This window comes from Salvelinus namaycush, chromosome 13 (assembly GCF_016432855.1).
Source record: "Salvelinus namaycush isolate Seneca chromosome 13, SaNama_1.0, whole genome shotgun sequence".
In the NCBI taxonomy this organism is placed as follows: domain Eukaryota; kingdom Metazoa; phylum Chordata; class Actinopteri; order Salmoniformes; family Salmonidae; genus Salvelinus; species Salvelinus namaycush.
Genome location: NC_052319.1, coordinates 25,860,289 through 25,875,903, shown reverse-complemented (window position 1 = coordinate 25,875,903; position 15,615 = coordinate 25,860,289). Strand labels below are relative to the sequence as shown.

At 43.7% G+C, this 15,615-nt stretch overlaps 1 protein-coding gene across 1 annotated transcript in view; it reads left to right on the top strand.

The window, feature by feature from the left end:
• The window catches only part of LOC120058051 (calcium/calmodulin-dependent 3',5'-cyclic nucleotide phosphodiesterase 1A-like), a 99,374-nt gene that overhangs the window by 18,556 nt on the left and 65,203 nt on the right, over positions 1 to 15,615 (top strand). The window lies entirely within an intron of this gene.

Genomic DNA, 15,615 nt, shown 5'->3' with positions numbered 1-15,615 from the left:
CAGTGATGCGAGCCTACCAGACGAGCTAAATGCCTTCTATGCATGCTTCGAGGCAAGTAATTTCAACCATGCATGAGAGCACCAGCTGTTCCGGACAACTGTGTGATCACGCTCTTCGTAGCCGATGTGAGTAAGACCTTTAAACAGGTCAACATTGACAAGGCCGCAGGTCTAGACGAATTACCATTATCAAAGCATGTGCTGACCAACCGGCGGGTCTCTTCACTGACATTTTCAACCTTCCCTGACCGAGTCTGTAATACCTACATGTTTCAAGCAGACCACCATAGGCCCTGTGCACAAGAATGCCAAGGTAACCTGCCTAAATGACTACCGCCCCATAGCACTCACGTTTGTAGCCACAAAGTGCTTTGAAAAGTTTGTCATGGCTCACATCAACACCATCATCCCAGAAACCCTAGACCCACTACAATTTGCATATCACCCCAACAGATCCACAGATGACGCAATCTCTATTGCAATCCACACTGCCATTTCCCACCTGAACAAAAGGAACACCTATGTGAGGATGCTGTTCGTTGACTACAGCTCAACGTTCAGCACCATAGTGCCCTCAAAGCTCATCACTAAGCTAAGGACCCTGGGACTAAACACCTCCCTCTGCAACTAGATCCTGGACTTCCTACGGGCCACCCCCAGGTGGTAAGGGTAGGCAACAAAACATCTGCCACGCTGATCCTCAACACGGGGGCCCCTCAGGGCTGCCTGCCTAGTTCCCTCCTGTTCTCCCTGTTCACTGATGACCGCGTGGCCGTGCACGACTCCAACACCATCATTATATTTGCCGGTGACACAACAGGGGTAGGCCTGATCACCGACAATGATGAGCCAGCCTACAGGGAGGAGGTCAAAGAAATCTCTCCCTCAATGTGAGTAAGACAGAAGAGCTGATCGTGGACTACAAGAAAAGAGGGGCCAAGCACACCCCATTCACATCGACTGGGCTGTAGTGGAGTGGGTCGAGAGCTTCAAGTTCCTTGGCGTCCACATCACTAACAAACTATCATGGTCCAAACACACCAAGACAGTCTTGAAGAGGGCACGACAAAACCTATTCAACGGCTATTCCCCCTCAGGAGACTGAAAAGATTTTGCTTGTGTCCTCGGATCCTCAAAAAGTCATACAGCTGCACCATCGAGAGCATCCTGACTGGTTCCATCACCGCTTGGTATGGCAACTGTTCGGCATCCAACCACAAGGCTCTATGGAGGGTAGCGAGTACGGCCCAGTACATCACTGAGGCAAAGCTTCCTGCTATCCAGGACCTCTATACCAGGCGGTGTCAGAGGAAGGCCCTAAAAATTGTCAAAGACTCCAGCCACCTTTGTCATAGACTGTTCTCTCTGCTACCGCACGGTAAGCGGTATCGGAGCGCCACGTCTAGGTCCAAAAGGATCCTTAACAGCTTCTATCCCCAAGCCATTAGACTGCTAAGCAGTTAATCAAATGGCTACCCGGACTATTTGCATTGACCACCTTTTTTACACAGCTGCTACTCGCTGTTAATTATCTATGCATAGTCACTTTTCCCATACCTACAAGTAGTTATTACCTCAATTTACCTCAACTAACCTGTACCCCCTCACATTGACTCGGTACCGGTACCCCCTGTATATGGCGTCGTTATTGATGTTTTATTGGGTTCTTACTTTATTTTATTATTATTTGTATTTTCTTTTTAGCAAATATTTTCTTTCTTACTTTTGAAAAATTCTGCGTTGTTGGTTAAGTAAGCATTTCACGATAAGGTCTAAACCTGTTGTATTCGGCGCATGTGACATACAATTTGATTTAAGTATCCCCGGTATTAGCTAAATAGGTCACCAACTGTTTGTGTTGACAGAAGGTGTTGCTGCTCAGTGCTGACTTGGTCATGTCCACCTTGTAGCTATCTAATACCTTAGTTAATATGTTGATGATAATTCCTGTGGAATCCACAGGGCACAGGGAATGAGAACGCATATCATTTATCAAGCTATGACATTTTGTTCCCACTTTGTGAAGCGTAATGAAGACTTTGTTAATGAATGCAGGAGATAAAGGAAATGCAGACAGTGTGAATGTTTTAATGAATCTTCAGGGGATTCTGTTTTATTTCATGTCTCCAGTTTTCCCCTTAAAAAGCTGCAGTGACGAGTACCATCAGCTTTAATGTAGAGCCCTGGTAGACATAATTCTGGAAAGTTCCCTCTGAGACTCATTGCATGCGTCCCAAATGGCACCCTGTTCCCTACATACAGTATTGCACTACTTTTGACCAAAACCCTATGGGGCCTCGTAAAAATTGTGCACTATTATTGGGAATAGGGTGCCATTTGTGACGCACACACTCAATAACTAACGAGCTAGGAGAGAACACAAACTACATGACCAGAATGATGTGGACACCTGCTCGTCGAACTTCTCATTCCAAAATCATAAACATTAATATGGAAATGGTCCCCCCTTTGCTGCTATAACAGCCTCCACTCTTCTGGGAAGGTTTCCACTAGATGTTGGAACATTACTGAAGGGACTTGCTTCCATTCAGCCACAAGCATTAGTGAAGTCGGCACTGATGTTGGGTGATTAGGCCTAGCTCGCAGTCGGCATCCAATTCATCCCAAAGGTGTTCGATGGGGTTGAGGTCAGGGCTCTATGCAGGCCAGTCAAGTTCTTCCACACCGATCTCGACATACCATTTCTATATGGACCTCACTTTCTGCATAGGGGCATTGTCATGCTGAAACAAGAAAGGGCCTTCCCCAAACTGTTGCCAATAAGTTGGAGGCACAGAATCGTCTAGAAAGTTATTGTATGCTGTAGCGTTAAGATTTCCCTTCACTGAAACTAAGGGGCCTTGCCCAAACCATGAAAAACAGCCCCATACCATTATTCCTCCTCCACCAAACTTTACAGTTGGCATTATGCATTCGGGCAGGTAGCGTTATCCTGGCATCCGCCAAACCCAGATATGTCCGTCGGACTGCCAGATGGTGAAGCGTGATTCATCACTCCAGAGAACTTGTTTCCACTGCTCCAGAGTCCAATGGCAGTGAGCTTTACACCATTCTAGCCAACCCTTGGCATTGCGCATGGTGATCCTAGGCTTGTGTGCGGCTGCTCGGCCATGGAAACCCATTTCATGAAGCTCCCGAACAGTTCTTGTGCTGACATTGTTTTCAGAGGCAGTTCTGAACTCGGCAGTGAATGTTGCAAACGAGGACACATTATTTTTACGCGCTACACACTTCAGCACTCAGCGGTCCCGTTCTGTGAGCTTGTGTGGCCTACCACTTCGGGGAGGAGCCGTTGTTACTCCTAGACGTTTCCACTTCACAATAACAACACTTACAGTTGACCGGGGAAGCTCTAGTCGGGCAGAAATTTGATGAACTGACTTGTTGTAAAGGTGGCATCCTATGACGGTGCCATGTTGAAAGTCACTGAGTTCTTCAGTAAGGCCATTCTACTGCCAATATTTGTCTATGGAGATTGCATGGCTGTGTGGTCGATTTTATACGCCTGTCAGCAACGGGTGTGGCTGAAGTAACCAAATCCACTAATTTGAAGGGGTGTCCACATACTTTTGTGTATATATATATATAGTGTATATGCTAATATAACGAAACAAAGAGGAAGATCACCTTAACCATAACTCTTACAGGGGATTTCCACTGTCTGCGGTAATTCGGATAGCCTCTCTAGCTTTGCCCTCATGTGGGTGCTTGTCAGCAACAAGCATGCTAGATAGTGCTAGGTATCAACAGACAATCCAGTAGGGGCTGGCAGCTATAGTAAGCTTTGATTGGTCAATCATGCCACGAGTATTTGCATAAAATTCAGCTTTCTGCAATTTAGGTCCCGCCCTGTTCACACTCTCTCGCCCATGCTCACGTCTCCCCTCAGTCCCCTCGCCCACTTCGCTTCCTTCATTTAAAATGAATTGCTTCATCACCGATATCGTGTTCAAAGCGGATCAGTGGAACTCGACAGCTAGCCTTGTATCCACCCTCATATCTAAATCCCTTTTCTCTTGGGATTTCTCTGTCCGTTGTGCGCATCCAAATTAAATGCCAACATATTAACTTAATTAAAGAGATACGGTTTTCACATATTGCCTTATTCAGGATTGGTCTCCATGGTGACAGCAGCGTTTCACAGCCACATTTGTTTATATGGGGTTAGAGACTTTCAGTGGGCATAGATGAGGCTCTGCCATATTGTTTTCATCTGTCTGTCTGGTTGATTCAGATCTTCTAACAGAACGGTTAGGGGATAGGGGTTGTGTACTGAACTTTGCTGCCATGATACCGAACTTTAATTGAGCAATTATACTTTATTTTTTACAAGTTCTGAGCCTATGACACTGAGTAAGAAGATGAAAATATCAATCACCTTGTATAATTCCAACCGGCTTTGGAAATTAACATTGGCAAAGCGTCATAGTGTAGTGTAGGTACTTTAAAAAGCCATTTAATTAAAAATACGTGTTAAAACCATACGGCCACACAGTGCTCTCTCTGCTCTCCATCACCTTCCTGTCCTGACAATGATCATTTCCCCCAGGCACTGACATCATGGCTGTTTATCTGTCACTGCATTACTGCATCACAAAACTTGATGACAAATGTTTGTAGAAGTCAAATCAAGTTAATTATTTCTCCATTCACTGCTATGGCAGGTATCTGTCATTGCATCACAAAGAGGATTGAGAGAAGAGTTGATTAGGGTAGATTTAAAGGGGCAATCTGCAATAACAAAGCGAACAACCTGCCTGTGTTTTCGGTAAAAAATAGGGATGGGTCTGGAAAAATGTAACAACTCTCTATTTCATAGACAGAGCTATTGATCCAAGAACTGACCAACAATGATATCAACATTATAGTTTTAACCATGTTTTGAGGTTATACAGTGTTTATTTACAGTACATGTACATTGTTTATATTGTGTGTTCTGATGGGGTATGGCAATTGAACTAAGCTCATATTCAACAAGAATCAATAGATACATATCATTAATTTAAATGTTCGTACCATTAATTTAAATGGATGTACCAATCTCAGATTGATGCTTTAATGCCTTTGCCTCTTAATGCTTCTTGCATGGAGGGAAACTGTGTGTGTGTTTGCGTGTGTGTGTTTGCGTGTGTGCGCATGTGTGTTTGCTCTGTATCAGATGTACACTGATGATAGCTATGCCTTTATAGAGGGGGTTGAAAGGAATCATGGGGATGTGACCTTGAGCAGCACTGTAACATAACCTGTATAGGCTAACATACAGTACATACGGTACTATACATACTACTCGTTTCTGCTTATAGTTTGACACGTGGCCTCTTGGAGGGAGGTTGACTTCCACATATTTATTGACAAGTGCGCCGTTGACGGGAGTTTAGCTTCGCACGGCTAATTTGTTATTCATAAAGAAGACATTCATTCTTTAGAATTATGGAAATGGTCTTTCTTCATAATATTATTGCGGGAGAAATGAGTCTTACATAGTAGAGAACACAGCTAAGTATGTTCTAAGCCTGTAGAATTCCCCCAAACACAGAAGGGCAGAAAGACGTGGGAGGCATTTGTAATGCTGAATAGATGTGAATCTTATGTATTTGTTATACAGTTGTTCTTCAGGGCTTCAGGGAAGAAAGAAAGTTAGTGTCAAAGAAAAAACTACTTCAAGCATTTAGATTAAGCTCCCCTGCCTCACAGCATCAGGTCCATTCTTCTCTGTTTTTTTTCCTTTTATTTTATTTTACAGCAGTCAAGTCATCACCCTCAGTACCAAGAAGCCATTTGTGTAACAAGAAAATGTGTTACCATGGCAACCCCTCATCAATCACGCAACGCAGCAGGGAGCAAATATGAAAAATGTTTGATTGACTTGCTCAGTATGAGTGTTCTTGTGTTCTCGTTTACTATTATTCAAGGTTCATGTTTTTCTTTTTCAATTATTGAAATAGCTTTGTATGAAAATCAGTTCAAACAGTCATTACATCCTTTTTGATTACAAGACCAAGCACCAGCAAAACCATATGGCACCTGATCTAATCATAATTCAGTGAACAAGAATGAATTCATATACTACCTATGCTATAATACCTGAATACCTATACTACAGATGTAGGATTTTAATTTGATCACCTTGTTGCAGGAGAACTTTCCTGCAATGCAGGACATTTAAAACTTTTTGTGTATTTGAGGTTTAAAAAGGCTTCTTAAGTGTGTAATTTCCACTTTGAAATTTCAGACTTGATTTTCCCTTACGAAAAATGTATCAACCACTACAAACAACCATTAATTATAATTTACATAATTCAAATTTCCTGTTTCTGCAGGATTATTTTCCTGCTGTTGCGAAGTGGCTCAAATGAAGATCCTACATCTGTATGATTTTTTCTGATCTTTTGTCTCTTCTCTTAGCTATTGAAAACTATAGGCTACTCTGTGAACTAGCTTTACTCTGAACTATTTTACATGCTTCCAATGCATTGTAATGTCATCATAGTACAATAGCTGTAAGTAAAGTGTTACCTTATTATAATAATAATAATAATAATATTTTTTTGGGGGGTAGATCAGCTTTAATATTGTGGATAGATTGTAGTTTCCATCAATATAATTGTCTGCATCATTTCCTATCCCCCATATATTTTTTGGGTAAATATATATATTTATACACACACACACACACACACACACACACACACACACACACACACACACACACACACACACACACACACACACACACACACATATATATATATATATATATATATAACGCAGCAAAAAAAGAAACGTCCCTTTTTCAGGACTCTGTCTTTCATATATAATTCGTAAAAATCCAAATAACTTCACAGATCTTCATTGTAAAGGGTTTAAACACTGTCCCATGCTTGTTCAATGAACCATAAACAATTAATGAACATGCACCTGTGGAACGGTCGTTAAGACACTAACAGCTTACACACTTAAGGTGTACGCAATTAAGCTTACGCAATTAAGGTAACATTTATGAAAACTTAGGACACTAAAGAGGCCTTTCTACTGACTCTGAAAAACACCAAAAGAAAGATGCCCAGGGTCCCTGCTCATCTGCGTGAACGTGCCTTAAGCATACTGCAAGGAGGCATGAGGACTGCAGATGTGGCCAGAGCAATAAATTGCAATGTCTGTACTGTGAGACGCCAAAGACAGCGCTACAGGGAGACAGGACGGACAGCTGATCGTCCTCGCAGTGGCAGACCACGTATAACAACACCTGCACAGGATCGGTACATCCAAACATCACACCGGCGGGACAAGTACAGGATGGCAATAACAACTGCCCGAGATACACCAGGAACGTACAATCCCTCCATCAGTGCTCAGACTGTCCGCAATAGGCTGAGAGAGGCTGGACTGTGGGCTTTTAGGATTGTTGTAAGGCAGGTCCTCACCAGACATCACCGGCAACAACGTCGCCTATGGGCACAAACCCACCGTCGCTGGATCAGACAGGACTAGCAAAAAGTGCTCTTCACTGACGAGTCGCGGTTTTGTCTCACCAGGGGTGATGGTCGGGATTCGCATTTATCGTGGAAGAAATGAGCGTTACACCGAGGCCTGTACTCTGGAGCGCGATCAATTTTTGGAGGTGGAGGGTCCGTCATGGTCTGGGGCGGTGTGTCACAGCATCATTGGACTGAGCTTGTTGTCATTGCAGGCAATCTCAACGCTGTGCGTTACAGGGAAGACATCCCCCTCCCTCATGTGGTACCCTACCTGCAGGCTCATCCTGACATGACCCTCCAGCATGACAATGCCACCAGCCATACTGCTCGTTCTGTGCGTGATTTCCTGCAAGACAGCAATGTCAGTGTTCTGCCATGGCCAGCGAAGAGCCTGGATCTCAATCCCATTGAGCACGTCTGGGACCTGTTTATCATATATGCATAGTCACTTTAACTATACATTCATGTACATACTACCCCAAACCAGTGCTCCCGCACATTGGCTTACCGGGCTATCTGCATTGTGTCCCACCACCCACCACTCTTTTACGCTACTGCTACTCTCTGTTCATCATATATGCATAGTCACTTTAACCATATCTACATGTACATACTACCTCAATCAGCCTGACTAACCGGTGTCTGTATGTAGCCTCGCTACTTTTATAGCCTCGCTACTGTATAAAGCCTGTCATTTTACTGTTGTTTTATTTCTTTACTTACCTATTGTTCACCTTTTTTGCACTATTTCTTAGAGCCTGGAAGTAAGCATTTCACTGTAAGGTCTACACCTGTTGTATTCGTTGTACGAAGTCTTCAGTTTCTTGGCAATTTATCGTATGGAATAGCATTCATTTCTCAGAACAAGAATAGACTGACGAATTTCAGAAGAAAGTTCTTTGTTTCTGGCCATTTTGAGCCTATAATCAAACCGACAAATGCTGGTGCTCTAGATACTCAACTAGTCTAAAGAAGGACAGTTGTGTTGCTTCTTTAATCAGCACGACAGTTTTCAGCTGTGGTAACATAATTGCAAAAGGGTTTTCTAATGATCAATTAGCCTTTTAAGTGATGGTTGCTGAAAATGGGTCCCTGTATGCTTATGTAGATATTCCATAAAAAATCAGCCGTTTCCAGCTACAATAGTCATTTACAACATTAACAATGTCTACACTGTATTTTTGATCAATTTGATGTTATTTTAAAAAACAAGGACATTTCTAAGTGACCCCAAACCTTTGCACTGTAGTGTGTATATGTAGGGGTTGTGGACAGGTGTCTTTTATACTGATAACAAGTTCAAACAGGTGCCATTAATACAGGTAAAGAGTGGAGGACAGAGGAGCCTCTTAAAGAAGAAGTTACAGGTCTGTGAGAGCCAGACATCTTGCTTGTTTGTAGGTGACCAAATACTTATTTTCCACCATAATTTGCAAATAAATTCATTAAAAATCCTACAATGTGATTTTCTGGATTTTTCCCCCTCATTTTGTCTGTCATAGTTGAAGTGTACCTATGATGAAAATTACAGGCCTCTCTCATCTTTTTAAGTGGGAGAACTTGCACAATTGGTGGCTGACTAAATACTTTTTTGCCCCACTGTATATATATAAACTCCATATGCACTTTATCAAAGGCCTTTTCAAAGTCAGCTATGAATACCAGGCCTGTATTCCCAGATATTTCATAGTGTTCTATCGCCCCCCCCCCCCATTCTTATCGACGGGGCTGTAGTGGAGCAGGTTGAGAGCTTCAAGTCCACATCACCAACAAACTAACATGGTCCAAGCACACCAAGACAGTCGTGAAGTGGGCACGACAAAACCTATTCTCCCTCAGGAGACTGAAAAGATTTGACATGGGTTCTCAGATCCTCAAAAAGTTCTACAGCTCCACCATCGAGAGCATCCTGACTGGTTGCATCACTGTCTCTTAATGGTAACTGCTCGGCCTCCGACCGCAAGGCACTACACAGGGTAGTGCGTACGGCCCAGTACATCACTGGGGCCAAGCTTCCTGCCATCCAGGAGCTCTATACCAGGCGGTGTCAGAGTTGGGCCCTAAAAATTGCCAAAGACTCCAGCCACCCTAGTCATAGACTGTTCTCTCTGCTACCAGACGGCAAGCGGTACCGGAGCGCCAAGTCTAGGTCCAAGAGGCTTCTAAACCGCTTCTACCCCCAAGCCATAAGACTCATGAACATCTAATCAAATGGCTACCCAGACTATTTACATTAATAGTGTTTGTTGTTTTGTTCGGCGTCTTTTTCCAAATAAAGAGAAAATGTACGCTCACCACTCTGCACCTTGGTCCTCATCTTTCAACGGCCGTGACACAGTACTTGTCTTATATTGTCTCCAATGTATCGTCCATGTAAAAAACCTGTCTGATTAGGATGAATAATATCCGACAATACCTTTTAAATTCTATGCGCTAACCATTTTGCTTACCCTATAACTTATTGTATATTGTGCAATCTTGCAGATGATATAGGTTACTTTTTGTGCAAGATAACGTGTGTGACTCTATCGTGAGAAGCTCTCTTTTACCACTCCAGTATAATTGAATAGAGGAAACGTGCTTCTGCTTGGCGTGCCATGCTAATTTGAAAACAATTAAGTTGTTCTGCGTGCTGCTCTCTGTTGTGCTGTAATTATATGAAGGCAAGACAAGCAGACGTCAAGGATATGATTAGGATGAATCTGTTCACAGAGAAAAGTACAGTGCAGGGTGCACCCTTGAAATAATTCTTGGTAGAGGAGTGAAGTGCTGTTTTAATATGGTGACATTTATTAGATTCTATTTCTATTCAGTTTACATAATGTTGTTTACTCACTGTGTATGTATACTGTATTCTGGACATAGCTTATCCTAATATACCTCCTACTGTACACACCATCTTCTTTTCCAAATGATATACACTCCACGTATTTATATTCTGGATTCTAACCCATGCTCACTGTATCTACACTGGATTGTTATTTCTTGATTTCTTGTTTAGATTTTTGGGATTATTTGTGTATTTGCATTGTGTTTTCTAGGCATTCTACTGCATTGTTGGAGCTAGTAACATAAGCATTTCACTGCACCTGCTATAACACCTGAAAATATGTGTACGCGACCAATACACTTTGATTTGATTTTGGAAAAATGTGATAATTCATTGCGGTGGTATTTCTAATAGTTTCAGTGAGACTATTTCTGAGTGGAATCATATCTGTAAGGCAGCACTGAGAACAGTAAGTGGACATTTCCTTTTTCTCTATTGGACCATGCTCTTGTCCAGCTTCTGTCATTATTTTGAGATATGTGTAAAACCCCCTCTCTCACAACTGTAAGATCATCTGTCCTGTGGCGGTTTGATCAGATTTAGGGCAAATGTACAGTACTGATCCCAGCCCAAGCCTTCCATCTACACTATCTCTCTATACTTATCTGCCCTATCTTTCTATTCTTCCCTCTGTCCCACTAATCAGCCATGACGCCTCTTTTGCTTCACAAACAATCATATTTTCATCAGAGCTCTCCTGCCCTCCTTCCTTCTGCCAGGGAGAGTGAGAGCGGACGGTAGTGGAATGGGGGAGTGAGACATTGTAGCAGGCGATGCTACCACTGCTACCGATCTGTTTTATTTCATTACTACTGCACCTTTGTGATTGATAAAGGAACTGACGCAAGCACCAGGACATTTATCTATTGAATCTATTCTATAGCTGCCGATGCTCTGCTTCCCTGGCTGCAGCAGCTGTCTGTAGTGTCTAATGGTCTCTCTCAGTGTGGTGCCCCTGAATGATTTCTAGGTGGGCTTGATAATTATGTCATAAGCAGCTGACACTAATTGTACATCCCTAGCATCTCTCAATGGATCTGCCTGGACAAATGGAGCGGATGTGATGTGAGATCCATAGAGGATACTGCTGCTACAGCTTCTGATGAGCATCTACTGGCCACATCATGTTACACTGGATCTGGATGTGAGCAAATGCAACTGAACTCCTCTTGATGAGAAAGGAATCTCTGCCTCTGCGAGGTGGAGCCGCTCGCTGCTGCCTAGCTCTGGTCTCTCTGCTCCACTCCTCTCTGAGAGTGATGAGAGTACAAGAGAGAGACGGGGAGAGAGAGAGAGGTAAAGAGAAAGAGAGAGAGGTACTAGAGAGAGAAAAACAGAGAGAGAGGGCGAGAGAACAGATAGATAAACAGAGAGAGAGCGGTACTAGAGACAGACAGAGAGAGAGAAACAGAGCGAGAGGTACTCTAGAGAGAGATTGAACCATCTGACAGTCAGACAATGAATGTCAGTGTGTAGTGGAGAGTGGTTCATTTCTGCCTGCCTGACAGTGTTGCACTGTGTGAAGCAGCTGTCTCTTTTTCTGCTCTGATACTCTAATAGGCCAATAAGCGCAGTAATGCAGAAGCTGTAGAGAGGAAAGAAGAGACACAAGCCTCTCATGACTACAGTACAGGGATGATGCTTTGAGGACCAGACTGAGAAGTGCTCTGAGGATTCAGGGTTTCAGACTGCATCGTGCAGACCGAGAGAGAGCTGCTGTGCTGTACATACCTGAGATACTGCAGTTAATCGCTGCACCTTTATAACACATTCAGCATGGATCTGGATGAACTGTGTACTTACACAGATGGCATGGACAGCAGCTCCCTAAAGTACCCAAAGACTGAGCAGACTGAGAAAATGTGGATGCGACTCAAGGGAATGTAAGTTTTTTTTCTTCTTCTTATCCTTCCTTTTCTTTTTCATCTTTCATCCCTCCTCAGCGAGGAGCTGACCATGAGACGTGATCTGTCAGGGTGGTTGAACGAGTGAGATGCTTTCAAGCTCTTGTGTAGAAATGTTTATTTGTTATAAGAACTGATGCAGTGTTTAACGCCAGTTCTGACGCGCTGCTGCAGTATCTTTGTATTCCATCACTATACTGTATATCGAAGCAGGTTCATTGGTATTCTTATGTGTACATATTTGTTTTGTAAACAGTACATTACAGTGTGTATAAATTACTACTGTAGGTTTGAGAGGATTGTGTACATTATATGATTTCAGTGAATGTATGTACTGTAGGTACACTAAATGACCAAAAGTATGTGGACACCTGCTCGTCAAACATCTCATTCATAAATCATGGGCATTAATATGGAGTTGGGGCCTCCCGGGTGGCGCAGTGGTCTAGGGCACTGCATCGCAGTGCTAACTGCGCCACCAGAGTCTCTGGGTTCGCGCCCAGGCTCTGTCGCAGCCGGCCGCGACCGGGAGGTCCGTGGGGCGACGCACAATTGGGCTAGCGTCGTCCGGGTTAGGGTGGGTTTGGCCGGTAGGGATATCCTTGTCTCATCGCGCTCCAGCGACTCCTGTGGCGGGCCGGGCGCAGTGCGCGCTAACCAAGGGGGCCAGGTGCACGGTGTTTCCTCCGACACATTGGTGCGGCTGGCTTCCGGGTTGGAGGCGCGCTGTGTTAAAGAAGCAGTGCGGCTAGGTTGGGTTGTGCTTCGGAGGACGCATGGCTTTCGACCTTCGTCTCTCCCGAGCCCGTACGGGAGTTGTAGCGATGAGACAAGATAGTAATTACTAGCGATTGGATACCACGAAAATTGGGGAGAAAAGGGGATAAAATTTAAAAAAAATAAAAAAAATAAAAATAAAAATATGGAGTTGGTCCACCCCTTTGCTGCTATAACAGCCTACACTCTTCTGGGAGGCTTTCCACTAGATGTTGGAACATTGCTGCGGGAACTTGCTTCCATTCAGCCACAATAGCATTAGGGAGGTCGGGCACTGATTTTGGGCGATTAGGCCTGGCTCGCAGTCGGCATTCCGATTCATCCCAAAGGTGTTCAATGGAGTTGAGGTCAGGGATCTGTGCAGGCCAGTCAAGTTCTTCCACATTGATCTCGACAAACCATTTCTGTATGGACCTCACTTTGTGCACGGGGGCATTGACATGCTGAAACAGGAAAGGGTCTTCCGCCAACTGTTGCCACAAAGTTGGAAGCACAGAATCCCTCTAGAACATAATTGTATGCTGTAGCGTCACTGGAACTAAGAGGCCTAGCCCGAACCATGAAAAACAGCCCCAGACCATTATTCCTCATCCACCAAACTTTACAGTTGGCATTATGCATTCGGGCAGGTAGCGTTCTCCTAGCATCTGCCAAACCCAGATTCGTCTGTCGGACTGCCAGATGGTGAAGCGTGATTCATCACTCCAGAGAACGCGTTTCCACTGCTCCAGAGTCCAATGGCGACGATCTTTACACCATTCCAGCCGACGCTTGGCATTGCACATAATGACCTTAGGCTTGTGTGCAGCTGCTCGGGCCATGGAAACCTATTTTCATGAAGCTCCCGACTAACAATTCTTGTGCTGACGTTGCTTCCAGAGGTAGTTTGGAACTCGGTAGTGAGTGTTGCAACCAAGAACAGAAGATTTTTACGCACTACGCGCTTCAGCACTCTGTAGTCACATTCTGTGAGCTTGTGTGGCCTACCACTTAGCGGCTGAGCCATTGTTGCTCCTAGACATTTCTACCTCACAATAGCAGCACTTGCAGTTGACCGGGGAAGCTCTAGCAGGGCAGAAATTTGACGAATTGACTTGTTGTAAAGGTGGCATCCTATGGCGGTGCCACACTGAAAGTCACTGAGCTCTTCAGTAAGGCCATTCTACTACCAATGTTTGTCTATGGAGATTGCATGGCTGTATGCTTGATTTTATACACCTACCAGCAATGGGTGTGGCTGAAATTGCCGAATCCACTAATTTGAAGGGGTGTCCACATACTTTTGTATATTTAGTGTATGTATTTAGCGTGTGTGTGTATACGTACAGTACCAGTCAAAGGTTTGGACACACCTACTCATTCAAAGGTTTTTCTTTATTCGTACTATTTTCTACATTGTAGAATAATAGGGAAGACATAAAAACTATGAAATAACACATATGGAATGATGTAGTAACCAAAAAAGTGTTCAACAAATCAAAATATATTTGAGATTCTTCAAAGTAGCCATCCTTTGCCTTGATGACAGCTTTGCACACTTGGCATTCTCTCAACCAGCTTCATGAGGTAGTCACCTGGAATTTATTTAAATTAACAGGTGAGCCTTGTCAAAAGTTATTTATTTCCTTCTTAATGCATTTGAGCCAATCAGACAAGGTAAGGGTGGTATACAGAAGAGCCCTATTTGGCAAAAACAAAGTCCATGTTATGGCAAGAACAGCTCAAATAAGCAAAGAGAACAACAGTCCATCATTACTTGAAGACATGAAGGTCAGTCAATACGGAAAATTGCAAGAACTTTGAAAGTTTCTTCAAGTGCAGTTGCAAAAACAAACGCTATGATGAAACTGGCTCTTGCGAGGACCGCCACAGGAAAGGAAGACCCAGAGTTACCTCTGCTGCAGAGGATAAGTTCATTAGAGTTAACTGCACCTCAGATTGCAGCCCAAATAAATGCTTCACAGAGTTCAAGTAACAGACACATCTCAACATCAACTGTTCAGAGGAGACTGGGTGATTCAGGCCTTCATGGTCAAAATGCTGCCAAGAAACCTATTCTAAAGGACACCAATAATAAGAAGAGACTTGCTTGGGCCAGGAAACACAAGCAATGGACATTAGACCGGTGGAAATCTGTCATTTGGTCTGGTGAGTCCAAATTTGAGATGCAGAGTAGGTGAACAGATGATCTCTGCATATGTGTGGTTCCCACCGCGAAGCATGGAGGAGGAGGTGTGATGGTGTGGGGGTGCTTTGCTGGTGACACCGTCAGTGATTTCTTTAGAATTCAAGGCACACTTAACCTGCATGGCTACCACAGCATTCTGCAGCAATACGCCATCCCATCTGGTTTGTGCTTAGTGGGACAATCATTTGTTTTTCAACAGGACAATGACCCAATTACACACCTCTAGGCTAGGTAAGGGCTATTTGAACTAGAAGGAGAGTGGTGGTGCTGCATCAGATGACCTGGCCTCCACAATCACCCGACCTCAACCCAATTGAGATGGTTTGGGATGAGTTGGACCTCAGAGTGAAGGAAAAGCAGCCACCAAGTGTTCAGCATATGTGGGAACTCCTTCAAGACTGTTGGAAAAGCATTCCT